Here is a 17,216-nt window from a genome sequence, read left to right as displayed (position 1 = left end):
CATCTATAACTGAGTTTTCTGACAGCTTGGCACCTGGATGTGTCTCACTTGTTCCACCTCTCTGCAATTTTATAGCTATGAGTTTTGTTATAAAATTCCTTTGTTTAACCCTCTGTTGCAAAATAAGAACCCGCACAACAAAGCAGTTCACGCATATTAGACCTTGTGTATTAGAAGATCTGGGTAAGAAGTGCAGACAGTAGATTGACTTCTATAAAGTTAGAAAAATGACAGTTGTAAAAATATCACATAAAGTATATAATAATTAAGCTGCAGCTCACTTGTCAGATTTGCTGTGTAGACTGGGGTAGGGTCAACAGAGTCATCTCATTATCATTTGATGCTTTATCAATCAAGAGTGGAGATTTACCGCATACCTGTCTTTGGAGGTCTCTTTTAAGAATAACCTGCTGTACTTTTACATGAGGAATATCACTATTTCTGGCCATTATATGACTTGCATCCTGCATTTTACACCAGTTTTCCCCTTTGCAGGCTCTAATTGTCAGTCGACTCTGCGCTCATGAGTGGAGACTTCCTTCCACAATGTCTCCCATACACAATGCACAGAGACATGCGAGATTCCACCTCACCTGATTCTTTGTAGTATATGTTCAGAATCATCAGTAGCAGCATGAGAACATTATGCATCAGTACTATGCAGTGTAGCTGTGAGTACAACACTGGCGTGAGAGGAAACATTTTATAGAAATCAGTAACACAATCTGTCTGTGATTCTCTTTGCTTGTTCACCTACTGTACTCCTTTCTTGTATTTTTCAGATTGAATGTTGAGTTCATGAGGCAAGGGAAATACCTCATAGGCGGAGAAAGGAGCATATTTATCCAATGAGATCCCTTGTGCTAGTGATTTATTCAAAGTTTGTTGAAACAATGTAAAGCAGCATGGGGCGGTAGCTACTTGGCTCTTGCACGCTGGACCATTACATGAAGGTGGGGGTCCTCGTTGGTTGTGTGACCTTGTGTTGTGAGGGCGCTGTGCTGCATGTAACCAATGACTCTGGTTTGTTAGGACCAGATGTTTCACAGTTCAAAGAGGGAGATCACCATTCAAAAATAAAGTTTTTACTGAACAGAAACTTGGTAGGGTTTATATACATGAGATAGTGGGCACATATCATGATGAAGGTTTCTTTTACAAGACGAAGCATTTTCCACACCTAGATTCTTTTCTCTTTTTTCACTTGTCCTCTTTTGTTCACCACAACCCATCCTCTTACTACAATCAAGTTTGTAAGAGTCCTATGCTCAACCCATGGTTCCACGTCCTTTTCCCTTTAAGGAACTCATCTCTGATCAAGCACTCTGTTTCTTCAGTCCCTTTTCTTCTACTTCTCTGCTCAGAATCTGGCTATCTTCTGTCTCTGCTTCCTCTCTTAGATGGGACACCCATGTCATGCATCACTGCTCACATTAGACCTTAGGTCTTTTCTTTATGCACAGTGGGCCCTTTCTGACATTTTAACAGGAAAGTGTCTCTTTCCATTCACTTGAGCCCCTCCCACTCTGGGCAAGTCCCAGCCATTAATGCTTGCTTTTCCTACTGTCAAACTAAACAATGCTTTGGACAATTCACATTACACAGCATAGCAATGTACTTGCTCTTCAAGGTGGAACGTGGGCAGTATGTTTATCTCATTACATTTCCATCTTCTTTAATGATGGCTGTCCTTGGGCAACTGGAACCCAGAAAACTCATTTTGACGCACATATAATGTCCAACTTCACAGAATCCTTTTCTCCTCAAGGAACAACACTGACTCGGTCCTCATTGTTGAGGAACCTGGGACCAAGTCCTTTGACCTCAAATTCATCCCTCAGGTCGATCTGGTCTTTCTTAGCAAGGGCCCTCTAGCCAACCACACAGTTGCCCCCTTTAAGGGTAGCGCTTTTCACCACTGGCACAGCCCATTGTCCCACATCAATCCATAGGACGGGAATACAGTTTTTTCACTCCACTCCTTTCCATGAGAGAGGTACACACATAGTCCCTTAGGGACGACATCCATTCTGGATGAGATTCAGTCCTCAATTGAGGATGATAGGACCCACCAGTGGCTGCAATGTCTCTTAATCCAGCAGGGGAATGTGCAACAAGCGCAACAAACTGTGGGGAAATATAGTGGGGCCATCCATAGCAATTAATGGCAATTAAGCCCTGCTAAAACTTCGGTCCTAAGGAATCTAGAACTTTCCCAGTGATCAGGTGCAATGAGCACAACTTGGCTAGTTTCAGCCTCTGACTCCCTCTTTTATTACTTTTCGACTTATCCTGGGTCTGTTCTGTGATGCCCCAGGGTCCTGGTCATCACAGTGGCATTGCTTTCCTCACGGGGAGAGTGACGTCACGCTTGGAAGCAAGGGAAGATCTCTTCTATCAGGTAAACACATACATGCAACATGTTCGTACTCCAGGCCAGAAGGGGGAGCTCTGAACCCGGCTTTCCGGGGAACTGCTCTTGATATATATTCTGGCTAGAGGGGGAAGTCAGTGGGCAGTCTGTCAGGAGGACAGGAAGAGAGCAGTCAGACAGCGAGTGTCAGAAAGACTGAAGGGGCCGTGTAGCCAGAGTTGCTGCAGCTCCTGGAGAAAGAGAACTGAGAAGGAAAGGACAGTTAGTAGAAAGTATGCAAGAGAGCAAAGCACAGGAGAGTGACATCTGGGGAGGATAGCTGTGACTGGGCTTCCTCCCTGGCAGAGCGCAGATTCTGGTAGCCAGAAGACCGAGGTTGTGTCGGACTCTAGGAGGCACAGCAGAAACCGGCAGGACAGCTGGATTACATATCACCTGTCTGCCCTAATACCCAGGAGGCACAGTGGCACATAGAGCCCGGGTCATGATAGGGACCCTGTCAAAAGGCTCAAGCCACCTGTCATATGGGTTTGTGTCCCAGAACTGTGAGGACCTTGCCAGAAGCCATAGGCAGTAAGGGACTACAACACCACTGTGCTATGAGGAAGGCTTTCATCTCTACCTGTAATAATTATAGGGGATAACTCAGGAGACTCTTTGCGTGGAACAAGACAACTACAGGACACAGTTTTAGAAGTGGTAAAGTCTATATTATCACACGGTGATTCAAACAGGTGCAGAGAGAAACTCAAGTCCACAACACTTGGTGCAAATAATAAACGCAGCTTAGCAGTCTATAGGAAACTTCAGAGGAAAATGCAATCACGCAGAAAGTCTATGAAGCACAGTTATTCTTGAGGATACTTGACACGAATAAATCCTTGTCTTAGTCCAGGCACAGATAGATATGCTTATTAGGCAGTTCAAATCATATCTTAGCTCAACCAGGGAGGCCTGGTTAATAGTGTCAGGTTATTGCAAAGCAGCAACAGCTTACATGTCCAGCAAATGCAGATGGAAGTAAACACGAGCAGCAGATGAAGGAGGATTACTGGAAACTTGTGTATGCAGCAGGAACTCAGAGCAGAGTAGCAGGATCACCACACAGGTTCACAGGAGCAGGTGTATAGCCAGGGAGTAATCAGAGGTCAGGAGCTGGATGCAAGGCAGAATACTCTAGCACAGACTGAAGGCTGGGGTGGAGTTTTATAGCAGGAAGACACAGTGCACATGAGACCAAAGACGCCATCTTGGAAAAGGGCAGTAATGCACAAAAGGTAAAAAATGTTCAGAGTCCTGACACTACCTGGCAGAGGGGACTCTGAACTTGCTTCCAAGCCAGGCAGACCCTGCCTGCCCTGTGATCTGGTGCCCTGGACTGTGGTTGCCTGAAGCCTTCAGTAAACCAGGTAAAGAGACTGCAAACCTGTGTCCTCCGTTCTTTACTGCGCCTCTCATCATCCTCATCTATACACCGGGAGCCCTGGGGACCTACTTCACCTGTGGGAAGTTATACCATCTAGCTGCCATAACATCACCCCAGAGGACCCCTTAAAGCAGCGTCGGTCCCCACTGATTGAACACCACAGGTGGCGTCACGAACACAAACTTTATTAAACCCTTAAAAGACCTTCCCCTTTATTTGGGCACCCAGGGCCAGGGACCAGGTCACAGCCACCGTGACATCCCCTTTAATTGCGACCAGACCCGATACCGAGTAACCCCACGGCCCTGGCCGGCGACTCAGTTCCTTCTACCTCCTCCAGAGAAGGACTTGGTGACAACCTTTAGCTTCTTCCTGGAGCTTTGTTTCCCTGTACCAGATCCACAGGCGGCCCAGCCTCTGATACCGTAGCCATATGGAATATGGCCACGGCTTCTTGCATCACTTGCACCACATCCAGTTCTCGTGTTGGGGAAGGAAACCTCCAGCGTTCTATTGGTGCCCTAGATGTAGCACCTCCAGCTAAATCCACTGCTATGGCTCTTTCACAAGATAACTTTTCCATTGGAGGTCTGTTCTTTAAAATAAGCTGCATCTTCTCGGCTCTTATTTCAGCTTTCCTTCTCTGGGCTGCTGAAAGACCCATATTTTGCAGGTCCTCCACAAACGGCAGAAATTTCACCTCCGTCTTCTCAGGTCACAGGGGGTCCGAAGGCATTGCTCAGGCTCTCACCGCTGGCTTGGTTGCATTGCCTGTTCTGGACCTGCTGCACAAACTTCTACTCTATCCATGAAAATCTTGGCCAGCTCGAGGTCCTCATCATGCTCTTGAGACCCAGAAGTTGGTTCTTTCATACTACTGGCCTGTGCATACCTCTCTGCCATTATACCACATTGTCCTTTCTCCGACTTACAACCAACAAATGGTGCCATTTCTTCCACCGTTTGTGGCCCGTCACGGCTCCTTCTTTTGCTGGGTGGGGTTCTCTTCAGCTCATCATCCTGTTTCTATATCTCCTCCGCCCGTTTTCTTGATTCACACCTTCCTGGGCAGGCCTTTTTCTTCTACTTCGTCTTACTTTAGAGAGCACTCCTTTCATCCAGTTCCGATACTTACCCCTGTAGGCATAATCTCTGGAGGGCTTGACAACTATTCTTGGCCTTTTGTTCTTTCTATGCCTACGATAGGCGGGACCTTCTTATTGTTCTGCGCTACTGTCATGTCATAAATAGCAGTCTCCAGTAAGTGGAACAACTTAGTGGGATAAAAAAAGACATAAGCATAAATAACATAAAAATACAATGTTTTATTAGAAATTATTAACATATTTGTTAAAATTAAGCAAAAGGATTTAAAAAATAAGTAGCATCGAGGTGTATGCTATCTGTAGCTATAAGTGGGCAATACTGAGGCAGAAATAAATGCTATTCTGTATAAAAATTCTTTCAATGGGTAAATTGCCCAGCTGGAAATGTATCACTGCTACCTCCCTGACATTGCCGTTTCGCCTAACAGGCTTCTTCCAGTGTTGGCATATGTTTGAAAGGTCCTGTGTGCTGCCTGCTGTTTCAAATGTCGGAGACTCGGGTGGGTAATTGTGCATGCTCGGCTCGCCGAATTCCGAAGGTAAAATATAACTTCGGGTTCACCGCGCTTGGAGCGCAAGAGTGGAACGCTGACGTAACCGGATGCGCAGGACCGGAAGTCAAGAATGAGTCCCGAGTAGCGCATGCGTCAGACCAGGTCCCGAGATCAGACAGCATATCACTGTATAGGATGAGGAGAAGTTTAAAAGGGTCGTGTCTATGCGCAATGTGTTCATCAGAGGACAGTTGAGTTGTAATCAAAAGGGGTTATTACTAAGTCATTGCGGAAAGGAATTGGTAATTGGAAAGGGCATGTTTTGTATCGCACGTGCCAGCAATCGTCTTCATGGCTGATTTAAGAGACAAAGAAGGGGACTGGCTTAGCCACCAGCGAGGCCGACAGCCAGTCGTCTCCATCATGTCACTGACCCTACCTGTATCTAAACCAATGTGGAAGCAGAAGGACCGAGACCAATATCAGAGGTCATAAATAGCTCAACCCAAACCGATCTAAAAATTTGTCTTGGGAAGTTTTTTCTTTTTATGCTCCGTAAGCAAAGATTGTAGCTGGACTTCCCCTTAAAGACTCCTCTACCACTCCCTGACCTCTAAGGGGAGGCAGTACTCCATCTTTTCCTGCAGACGATATTAGTTTATGGACACATCTCAGGCTATTGTCTCCCATGAATGTCGAGCTTGTTGACCATTCTGTAGCAGAATTGTGAAGTCAGCTCTGCAGTATAATTCATACATAAGCCCTAGAACTGTTAGACTTTTTGTTTTTGTGGGGGGGATGATGCACTATGAATTTAAAGGGACTACCTCATCTTATAAAAGTTTTATTTTATAAAAATCATATCCGCAATCCATAGTATAGGCGATAGCTTGCTGATCACAGGGGGCTGACCAGTGGTCCTGCATGGAGCGGAGTGCACATGCATTGCCGAGTACAGCCCTCTGGCAATCCCAAAGACAATGAATGGAGCGAAGGCCACACATGAACTTTTGCTTTGTTAAGTTCAGGGCTGCAGATCCATGCTCTTGGGGTTCCAAAGCCATGATTGTTGGGGGTTCCAGCAGTCAGATCCATCCCCAGCGATCAGTACCTTATCCCCTAGCCTATGGATCTGGCCAGCGTTTCTGTCCCTGTTTGTTCCTGAAGAAATGGGCATGACCCTTTAAGAAAAGGAGGAAAGTCTGATTATTGACTTAGTAACTGAGACATTTTCGTAACACAGGGTTGTGTAATGTTTTCAACCTTATAACTAATCCATAAAGTCAATGTCACATTGTAGCCGATGTAATTCTACCCCAGGATAATATCGGCTTTCAGGGGCTGATACAATGTGATGATGTCAATGGGCTTTTATTATTCGATACACCCTGATGATTATATACTCCTCTATACCATGTCTACTGTTCTGGAAAATTTCTACTCCACATTTCCCAGATGCTGCTTTTATTTCATATGTCCTCTATTTCTTCATGGTCACTGCCTCCAGCAGAAGCAGCACACTCTACCTCTGCTGCTGGCTTATTGGCTGTGATGAATGAAAATAACAGTACAATCTCTTTGTTCATATTCTTATTGGTTAGCATAACGGGTTGGTTATGTCCCTGCTGCAGAAATGGTGTTATCTTACATCATGTAACATCCTCTCCTCCATTCACTTAGTCCCATGTTGGCTGGCTTATTGATGAGACTTAATTCATACTTACCCTTAATGGCAGGAGTAATATAAAAATATATTTCTCTCATACTTGTCTCTTTTGTACACAAGCAACATAATGTCTGCATAAAGTACAAAATAAGTAATGTATGTCCACAGTGACTGCACCAGCAGAACAGTGAGTGCAGCTCTGGGGTATAATACAGGATGTAACTCAGGATCAGTAATGTAATGTATGTACACAGTGACTGCACCTGCAGAATAGTGAGTACAGCTCTGGGGTATAATACAGGATGTAACTCAGGATCAGTAATGTAATGTATGTACACAGTGACTGCACCAGCAGAGTAGTGAGTGCAGCTCAGCTGCTGCTCATTGTGGTGATTGTGGGTGTGGTCGCCACTGAACCTGCTGTGTGCTCCTGAGCTCCTGAGAACCACCACCTCTCCACCCGGGGACCTGCTCTCTCTCTTACCCAGGGAGGGAGTGGGTTTCCTGGCATGAGTGAAGGAGCTAAGTCCCAGGCTTCTCCTTCCCGGACCAGGCTGGCAGGGGGCAGAATGAACCAGCAACCAGCCTGCACATCAGAGGATTCGGGGGTGAGACGCTCCACCAGGAGTCGCAGCAATGTGGCTCCTACTCCCCCCAGGTCTGCAGAGACCCAGAGAAGCCGCAAGGCTTCCATGGAGGAGAAGCCTGCTAGCGTGCAAGATGGCGGTCCTTCCGGAGGAAAGCTGAGTGCTCACGGATGTGAGGCCAACCTCACTGAGGAGGGTTGGGTGCTGCAGAGACCCCGGGAGTCTGTGTCCACCTATGCCTCCCGGGTCATGAGCCACCTCCGTGAGTATGAAGAGGTGAGTAAAACCCTGAGGAGGCTTCGGGAGGATCTGCGCTGCACAAGCAACAAAGCTGCAGGTTCCTCCAAACCGAGGAAGAGTCAGCTCCAGGCGGAGGTAAGGAGGCTGAAAGTTGAGATCAATGAGCTTGAAGTCAGAAAAGCTTTCATCAGAGAAAAAAGTGGACCATTTAAAGAAAAGCTTATAAATGAAGACCTATTCAGAGAAATGGCTGATAACAGAGAGCAAAGGCAGATGGGGCTGCAGCCTGAGTGCCAGGTGGATGATGATGATGAGGAGGATGACCAGCAGAAAGGCCCACCTGGCAGCCTGCTTAGTCACTCACAGGCCACGTGCAGTGAGGTCCCTACAGGACAGGCGACAATGACATCTCGTCGCAGTTCTGCTGGCTCTGGGGAGGACAGTGACAACATCGTCCAGGGAGGGGCGCTAATGGCAGATATCAAGCTCCTGGAGTCCCCAGTGTGCCTTCAGAACTTCCATCTTGGTGATGATTTACCAGAGGAGACACCTGAGGACCAGAAGAAAAAGTCAAAGACCACCAAGTCAAAGCTGCAGGAAGCGGTAAGCTATGTGTATGCCCCCTCCCTGTACCCCCTGAGTCGGCTGCAGGGTCAGCTCACTGTATAAGCCCCATTGCCCAGCCCAGCCCAGCCCGGTTTCTGCTGTGGATCCAGTGCAAAGGCGTGGGGAGATTACAAAGCAACGCAATGAGGCGCAGAGCTCCGTCTCTGCTTGTAGTAGCAGAGACGTAGCAGCAGGTGCATCAGCCGAGAGGCTGTACAGTAGGGCGACCCGGCGGCGGGCGAATGGTCAGGCCACGATACTGTGGTCTGCTCCTCAGTGGGAGGGAGGGGTGGCCCAGTGTCGGGGGCAGCTTCGGTAGCCTTGGTGCCCCTGAATACTGTTGCCGCCGATCACTTAGTTGAGGAGCGGCGGCAGTGTGAGGGGGTTACCGGGGCTGGGAGTTCCGGTCCTCCCAAAGTCCTATTTTGTGTTGGTGCTGCTGGTCAACAAGATCCTGATGCTAAGGATCAGCGGTGCCTCACAGCAGCTAAAGATCAACGGCGCCTGGTAGCAACCATGAGGCAGCGGAAAATATCAACTGATGATGCGGAGGGCACACATAAAACCAGGGGTGAGGTCACCTCCAGTTCTGTGGAGGAGACTCAGCCCCTTGTGCCTGATGATGCGGAGGCCAAAGTGTCACCCTCTGTTGTCACTGGTCCAGCAGGAGTGAATGTGGTGGTGGGTATGGATGCGGAAAACTCTTTGTCTAGTGGTGTGGTAGCTGGTTTGGTGGAGGGTGAGGGGGTTATGGAGGTGGGTAATTGTGATACTATTGGTGTGGATGTGGTCACTGGTCCGGTTGCCCCCCTGGTGGTGGCAGCACCTGTCAGGAGCTTTGCCGCTGTCACCTCCGGGGGAAATAGGGCATCCTCCTCGTCTCTGGGCTCTGGGGATGGCATGTTGCAATGGCGTCTCCTGGAGGCTCTAAAGAAGGGGGAGAGATCACTAATAGTAGAGGGTCGAGAGGTTGATCTATCCTTCTGGATAGAGAGGCATGGCCTCGGGCCTTCCGAGAGCAAAGAGTGGGGGATACAGTGTGGTCCCTCCCAACAGCCGGGCCGGGTAGTGTGCATAGGAATGTGGTCCGTCTTCAGTGGAGGGGCAGTGATGCATGTCCTCCAAGGTCGAAGGTTGTGGAGCTCCTGCTGAGGATGGGCTTCAAGGCGATTGACATCTATGCCTTGATACATCCCTATTCCACACCTGAGTTTGATGTCAGCTTTGTTCGGCCGGAGGGGCTTGAACTCCTCTGGTCGAACTATGAGTTGGCAAAAAATGAGCCCGGATGACGAGACTTTGCCGGTCAGGCGGTGTCTCGCCAAAACCAAGTCAAGAAAGTGACCGTGATGAAATGTAATGATTCGCTTTCTTGTTATGACATCATGACGTGGCTTGGCCGGTATCTAGAGGTAGTGGAGATGCCAAAGAAAAACCGTGACGAGTTTGGTATCTGGTCAGGGGCCTGGACGTTTATGGTAAAACTTAAGCGTTCAGGTGGTACAGTTGCCCACATACCATCATCTGCCTTTCTGGGTAGGGATCGTATCCTGGTCTTCTACCAGGGGCAACCGAAGCTCTGTCACAAGTGTGGCGACCCCACACACTTCAGCGCAAACTGCACTGTGCAGAAATGTGCATTGTGTGGGGATATCGGCCATCTTGCTGCATCTTGTGTGGAGATTAGGTGCCACCTGTGTGGTGAGTTAGGTCACCCATTCAGCTGTTGTCCTCGCTCCTTCGCTATTGCAGTCGTGACCCCGGTGGGAGAAAGCCGCGAGGCTGATTCTGCTGGGGAAGGGACTAGCAGGGGTGAGGGAGCTGAGGGGCCAAGGAGAAAAAGCAATAAAAAGACGCCTGCCCAGCTGAGGTGTCTAGACAAGCGCAGACAGGATAGGGAGCTGGGCGAGCTTCGGGCTACTGCGGCAGCCCCTGTCCTGGACGCCAGTCTTGCTGCTGAGGCCACGAGGGATGATGAGTTGGATGAGGAGGTCAGGAGGATCCACAGGGAGGAAACAGCCACTGCCTCTGAATCCTCCCATTATGAAAGTATGGATGAGGATAATAGGCAGTGGCTACAGGAAAAGCGTAAGCTTGGCACCAAAAAGAAGAGAAAGAAGGGAGATAAAACATCTTCTCCCGCTCTGACCAAGGTACCTAAGGAAGGAAAAACTGACTCCCCTCTGGTTGGTCTTTCTAACCGGTTCCAAGCCCTTGAGAACATCTCTTCCTCTGAGGAGGAAGCTGAGGGTGAGGTTCCTGCTTTGGCGGGGTTTACAGGGGGCGCCGAGTCTCCTTCTTCTGGGAATGTAAGGTCCTTGGAGGGAGGGACTGGCCTAGAGTCTGGAGATGAGGAGGATAAAAAGAAAAAACATGTGGAAATGGACACCTCTATGTCATTAAAGAGGGGGGAAGGATTCCTCCTCTGAGGCAGAGGATAAGGGGAGTGGGAAGAAGAAAGCCATCTAACTCAATCACCAATGATGGCGGTACCCACTCCGTTGATGCTGGCATCCATTAATGTCGCCAGCATAAAGTCAAATACAGCTAGATTTGCGGCCTTTGATTTTCTCAGCCGGGTTGAAGCTGATATTTTCTTTTTGCAAGAGACCAGGCTGCCAAACATTGCAGACGTGTTTAAAGCTAAAAGGGAGTGGAGACTCGGGCCCTCCTATTGGTCTCTTGCGGCTGAGCTGTATAGCGGAGTGGCAGTCCTTTTTACCGCATCGGTGGAATGCTGACAGGTTATTGAGTTAGAAATGGGGAGGTGCCTGATCTTAGATGTCCTCATGAAGGGACAAGAGCTCCGGCTCATTAACATCTATGGTCCCCAATCGAAGTGGAACCGGAAGTGTCTCTTTATGAGGATCAAGCCCTACCTTTTTACAAGTCAGCAGGTTGTCTTTGGAGGGGACTTCAATGCTGTCACGAGGCCCCGAGATAGAGGAGGTTCCAGAGACAAGTTGACTTATGATAGCGTCGCCCTTAATAGTATAGCTAGTGAGGCTCGCCTGGTGGATGGCCACATTCGGCACACCCCAGGCCACGAGGGGTTCACCTATCATAGAGGTAACTGTAGGTCCAGAATAGATAGGTTTTATTTAAAGGACGAAGCTGTCTCTTCAGCAGTGTCTGTTGTTGAGGTGGAGTTCTCCGACCACTGTTTAATTTTGTTTTCTCTGAATGTTACAGAGACCCTCCGGGTGGGAAGAGGCTTTTGGAGGCTCAATTCGTCTCTCTTGGAAGAAGCGGAGATAAGACAGTCCTTTGAGGATTTTCTTCAGAGCCAGGTACCCTTACTGGATCTTTGTAGTAGTAAGTCAGAGTGGTGGGAGATGTTCAAGGAAAGGGTGGCGAGATTCTTCCGCCAGCTCTCGAGCCTCAGGAGTCTGAGCAGGTACCGCCTGTATCAGGGTCTGAGGAGGAAACTCGAGCATCTTGTCTCAACTGGAGGTAGCCGCGAGGAGATCTCCAGAGTGAAATCTTTGCTTATGAGGTGTCAGTACGATAGACACGCATCTTTGGTTTTTGAGAGGGATTACGGGAAGTACCGCTCGTCCGACCCTTACAGAAACTGCAAGATGTCAGTGAATATTAAAGTAGTTACAGGACTGGTCGACACTACGGGGTCCCTGAGACGATCCAGATCGGGGATCCTGGAGGTTGTCAGATCCTTCAACTCGCACCTCTTGGGGAAGAGGGATCTTGATTGGGATGAGATGTCGGCTTTCCTGGCTGAAGCCGTCCCCGAACCAGGGGTAGACCCCTCTCTTGATGTTTTGACAGAAATGATCAGGGAAGAGGAAGTTCAGTTGGCGATTGAAGGGCTTGCCCAAAAAAATTTGTCTGGTCCAGATGGCTTAACATCTAAATTCTATAAGACCTTTAAGGACGTTTTGGTTCCCCTCTTGACTGAGGTATTCAATGAGTGTCTTTCCTCGGGCACTCTGCTGAAGTCAATGAGGAGTTCTGCTCTGATCATCTTGTCAAAGGGTAAGGACCCATCTTGCATTGAGAATTGGCGTCCCATAGCGCTTCTCAATGCAGACAGGAAGGTTCTGGCAAAGGTGCTGTTTAATCGGCTGGTGAAATTTGCACCCCGACTCCTTTCGGAGGCCCAGCATTGCTCTGTTCCAGGCCGCAGCACATTTAGTGCTGTGCTCTGTGTCCGAGAGGCAGTGGAGCAGGGTAGGGCTGGTCACTGGAAGGGATACATGCTGTCACTGGACCAGGCAAAAGCGTTTGATCGGGTTAATCAAGAGTACCTCTGGTCCGTCCTTCTGAGATATGGCCTGCCAGGGGGGTTTGTTGATTGGCTTAAGACCTTGTACAGTGGGGCAGAGAGTTTCCCGCTTGTGAATGGTTGGATTGGCAGCTCTTTTGAGGTTGGGTCCGGTGTTCGCCAGGGTTGTCCCTTGAGTCCACTGCTGTACGTGTTTGCGATTGACCCTCTTCTTAGGAGGGTGGAGCGTGAACCGTTGGCCGGGATCGGGATGGACCAGGCAGCACCGGAAGCCACTCTGAGGGTGGTGGCGTATGCCGATGATGTCACTGTGTTTGTTTCCTCTCACGAGGAGGCAGGGTGGCTGATGTCAGAGGTAGATCGCTACTCGGAGGCATCCGGGTCCAAGATCAACCGGGATAAGTGTGAGAGTCTCTGGCTGGGAGGAGGAGATCCTGGTTTTGATCTCCCGGACACCCTTCCAGGACCCAAAGTCTCTGCAAAAGTCCTTGGCATCGAATTTGGCCAGGGGGATTACCCCAAACAAAATTGGGACAGCAGGCTAGAGATCGCCACTCAGAAGGTGAACCAATGGAAGGGTTGGTCTTTGACCCTAAGGGAAAGGGTAAACCTGATCAAAACTTACCTGCTCCCTTTACTGATTTATCTGGGCAGTGTGTGCATCTTGCCGGAATCTCTCTGGACTCGGGTCTACAGTTTGTTCTTCCAACTGTTATGGGGGAATAGACTGAACCTGGTCAAGAGGGAGGTTACTTACCGTACGAGGAGACTAGGAGGGTTGGGTATGGTCAACCCTGTGGTATTCCTTGTGGATACCTTCATTAAGATCAATATTGCAAACCTCTGGAAAGAGAGGGCTTCTCCGTGGGTATTCTCCTGTAGGGGATGGTTTCAGCCTTTCTTCCAGGAATGGGAGACAGGAGGGCAAGTGAAGGATCTTCGCACACCGCATGGACATCTTCCGTCTTATGCTACCTTGGTTCTGAAGGTAATTCGTCGGTGGGATCTGGGAATGTGGGAGATCAGGACTCTGCCTAGGAAACTGCTTGACAATAGGGTTCTGTTGACCCATTTCCAGAGGCCTCTGGTGCTCAGGGACTGCCTAAGTTGGGATCTTGGGGTGGGTTTGCATCTTTTGAATTCTATCAGGATCCCCTCGAAGTTTTGGGACTTGGCTTGGCGCTGCTTTCATGGGAAACTGTGTGTGAGGGACAATCTGAAGTGTAGGAGCTCTGAGGACAGGAATTGTCCTCCGGAGCATTGTGGTACCTTGCCAGAAAGCATGGACCACTTCCTGCTTCATTGTCCCTTCAACACAGAGGTGGGCACCTTCATTGGCTGGTCTCGGCTGGCCGGTCTCTCCTATGCGGAATGGGCCTATGGAGCATTCGGAGACCTGGGTGGTCGGGACCGCTGCACCTTATTTCTAGTTAGCGCAGTGGTTAGGTATCACACGTGGAACGCATGGTGCTTAGTATCGACGCAACGAAAAATCCTCCCAGTGGACGATGTGTTTAGGACCATACTCGGTGACCTGGTGAAGGTGCGCTCTCTGGAGTATGGGAGACTGGGCACACGGAGGGCCGCTCTCCTCTGGAGGGGCTTTTCTTTTAGTGTGCCCTAGTCTGGTCATCTCCTTTCCTGGTGGTGGGCTGCTGCTGACACTGTAGATTTTTGTTTTGTTTGACCATTATACGGTGATGTAGGGCTGCAGGCGCCGAACTTGGGCTTCGTGATTTGTGATTATTGTGGTGTGTGCTGCTGTATATATTGTATATGGGGATATAAATTTGGGTGTAGGTGTTAGGTTGGGTGGTGGGAAAAGGGGGGAGGTAGGTTTATCTTGTGGGACTATGGGACACTGAGTTGTTTCGGGGAAAAACTGGCACTGCCTGATCTGGCCTATGGACGTTGGACATGAACTGAGGCATGAGACGCAGGACCAGCTCTCAGGTCAGTGCGGAGGTTGGGAATGGTGCGCTTGAGTGTGGGGTGGTGGTTAGCTTAGTATTGTATATATTTGCATAGTTTGTGGTTATTTTATTTATAAAATAAATAAATAAATAAATAAAAATAAAAAATAATACAAATAAAAATTAAAAAAAAAAAAATAATAATAATAATAATAATAATAATAATAATAAATATGTATGTGTATATAGCCTTTGTTTGCTATTGTTAATTTGTTTTTGTGTGCTATTGTTTATATTGTTTGCTATAATTTAGTTTGGTGACCGAACCAGAAGGTGTAAGTACTTAATGTTAGTTATTATTAGTTATTCTGTATATATAATATGTGTGAGAGGAGAGGATGAGCGGCTGGACCAGTGTTCATTATACTGACTATTTTCTGGCTGATATTTCTGTTTTGTTTCTGTTATTATTATTGTTATGTTTTTCATTTTTATGATAAAAGATCTACAGGATGTAACTCAGGATCAGTAATGTAATGTATGTACACGCAGGGCCGTTTCTTCAACAGGGCGGGCAGGGCGGCCACACGGGGCGCCGTGGGGCCGGGGGGCGCAGGAGAGGCCTCGGGCCCCGGTGGTCCCCTGCCCGCTGCTGCTGCTGTTTAAGGGCTGTCAGGGGCGCGGATGCCGCGCTCAGTGCTGAGCGCGGGCGCGCCCTGCCCGAACTCAGCTGCAAATCTGACAGCTGAGCGGTCAGATCATCGCCTCGCGTCGCCGCGCCCCCCCCCCCGCACCGCACATAATGGTTGCGGCCACCTCGGCGCCGCCACTCACCCATACCTCCCAACCGTCCCGATTTCAGCGGGACAGTCCCGCTTTGGCACCGGGGTCCCGCTGTCCCGCTTCGGGCATTTAAAATCCCGAATTTGCGGCCGCCGGTGAAGCCCCGCCCACTTCCGGGACGTAGAGAGAGCCTGTTTTTTTTTTTTTTTATATAAAAGCTGCCTCCTGACCGCCCGCGCAACACCCCCCCCCCCTCCCGCCCCCTGTGCGGCGCTGCCACGCTGAAGGAGAGAGCCTGCAGCAATCAAGAAGAAAGGTCAGCGATTCACTACCTCTGGCTGTGTGTGCACGGAGCTCCGGCTTCTGCTCTTAGCTGCTATCCCGGCAGAGAAGGAGAGACGGGGGAGGTGCCGGGATAGTGCAGAGCTGTGAGCAGGAGACTGAAGACTTCAGCAGAGAGCTGCACATGGACATCAGCCGCCCCTGCATCACAGAGGAGATTGTGTGTGTGTGATGTGTGTGATGGCTGCGTGTGTGTGTGTGTGATGGCTGGGTGTGTGTGTGTGATGGCTGTGTGTGTGTGATGGCTGCGTGTGTGTGTGTGTGATGGCTGCGTGTGTGTGATGGCTGCGTGTGTGTGTGTGATGGCTGTGTGTGTGTGATGGCTGCGTGTGTGTGATGGCTGCGTGTGTGTGTGATGGCTGTGTGTGTGTGATGGCTGCGTGTGTGTGATGGCTGTGTGTGTGTGATGGCTGTGTGTGTGTGATGGCTGTGTGTGTGTGATGGCTGTGTGTGTGTGATGGCTGTGTGTGTGTGATGGCTGTGTGTGTGTGATAGCTGTGTGTGTGTGATGGCTGTGTGTGTGTGATGGCTGCGTGTGTGTGATGGCTGCGTGTGTGTGTGATGGCTGCGTGTGTGTGTGTGTGTGATGGCTGCGTGTGTGATGTCTGCGTGTGTGTGTGATGGCTGCATGTGTGTGTGATGGCTGCGTGTGTGTGTGTGTGTGATGGCTGCGTGTGTGTGTGTGATGGCTGCGTGTGTGTGTGTGTGATGGCTGCGTGTGTGTGTGTGTGATGGCTGCGTGTGTGTGTGATGGCTGCGTGTGTGATGCATTTGTGTCAAAGCTGCATGTGTTTGTGAGCTGCGTGCGTGTGAGCTGCGTGCCTGTGTGTGAGCTGCGTGCCTGTATGTCATTATACAGTATGGAGCATCATGTGTGGTCATTATACAATATGGAGCATCATGTGCGGTCATTATACAGTATGGAGCATCATGTGCGGTCATTATACAGTATGGAGCATTATGTGTGGCCATTATACAGTATGGAGCATCATGTGCGGTCATTATACAGTATGGAGCATCATGTGCGGTCATTATACAATATGGAGCATCATGTGCGGTCATTGTACAGTATGGAGCATCATGTGCGGTCATTATACAGTATGGAGCATCATGTGCGGTCATTATACAGTATGGAGCATCATGTGTGGCCATTATACAGTATGGAGCATCATGTGCGGCCATTATACAGTATGGAGCATCATGTGTGGCCATTATACAGTATGGAGCATCATGTGCGGCCATTATACAGTATGGAGCATCATGTGCGGTCATTATACAGTCTGGAGCATCATGTGCGGTCATTATACAGTCTGGAGCATCATGTGCGGTCATTATACAGTCTGGAGCATCATGTGCGGTCATTATACAGTCTGGAGCATCATGTGCGGTCATTATACAGTCTGGAGCATCATGTGCGGTCATTATACAGTCTGGAG

The sequence above is a fragment of the Ranitomeya variabilis genome, chromosome 2 (assembly GCF_051348905.1).
Source record: "Ranitomeya variabilis isolate aRanVar5 chromosome 2, aRanVar5.hap1, whole genome shotgun sequence".
Taxonomy (NCBI): domain Eukaryota; kingdom Metazoa; phylum Chordata; class Amphibia; order Anura; family Dendrobatidae; genus Ranitomeya; species Ranitomeya variabilis.
Note: the sequence above shows the minus strand (reverse complement) of the source record.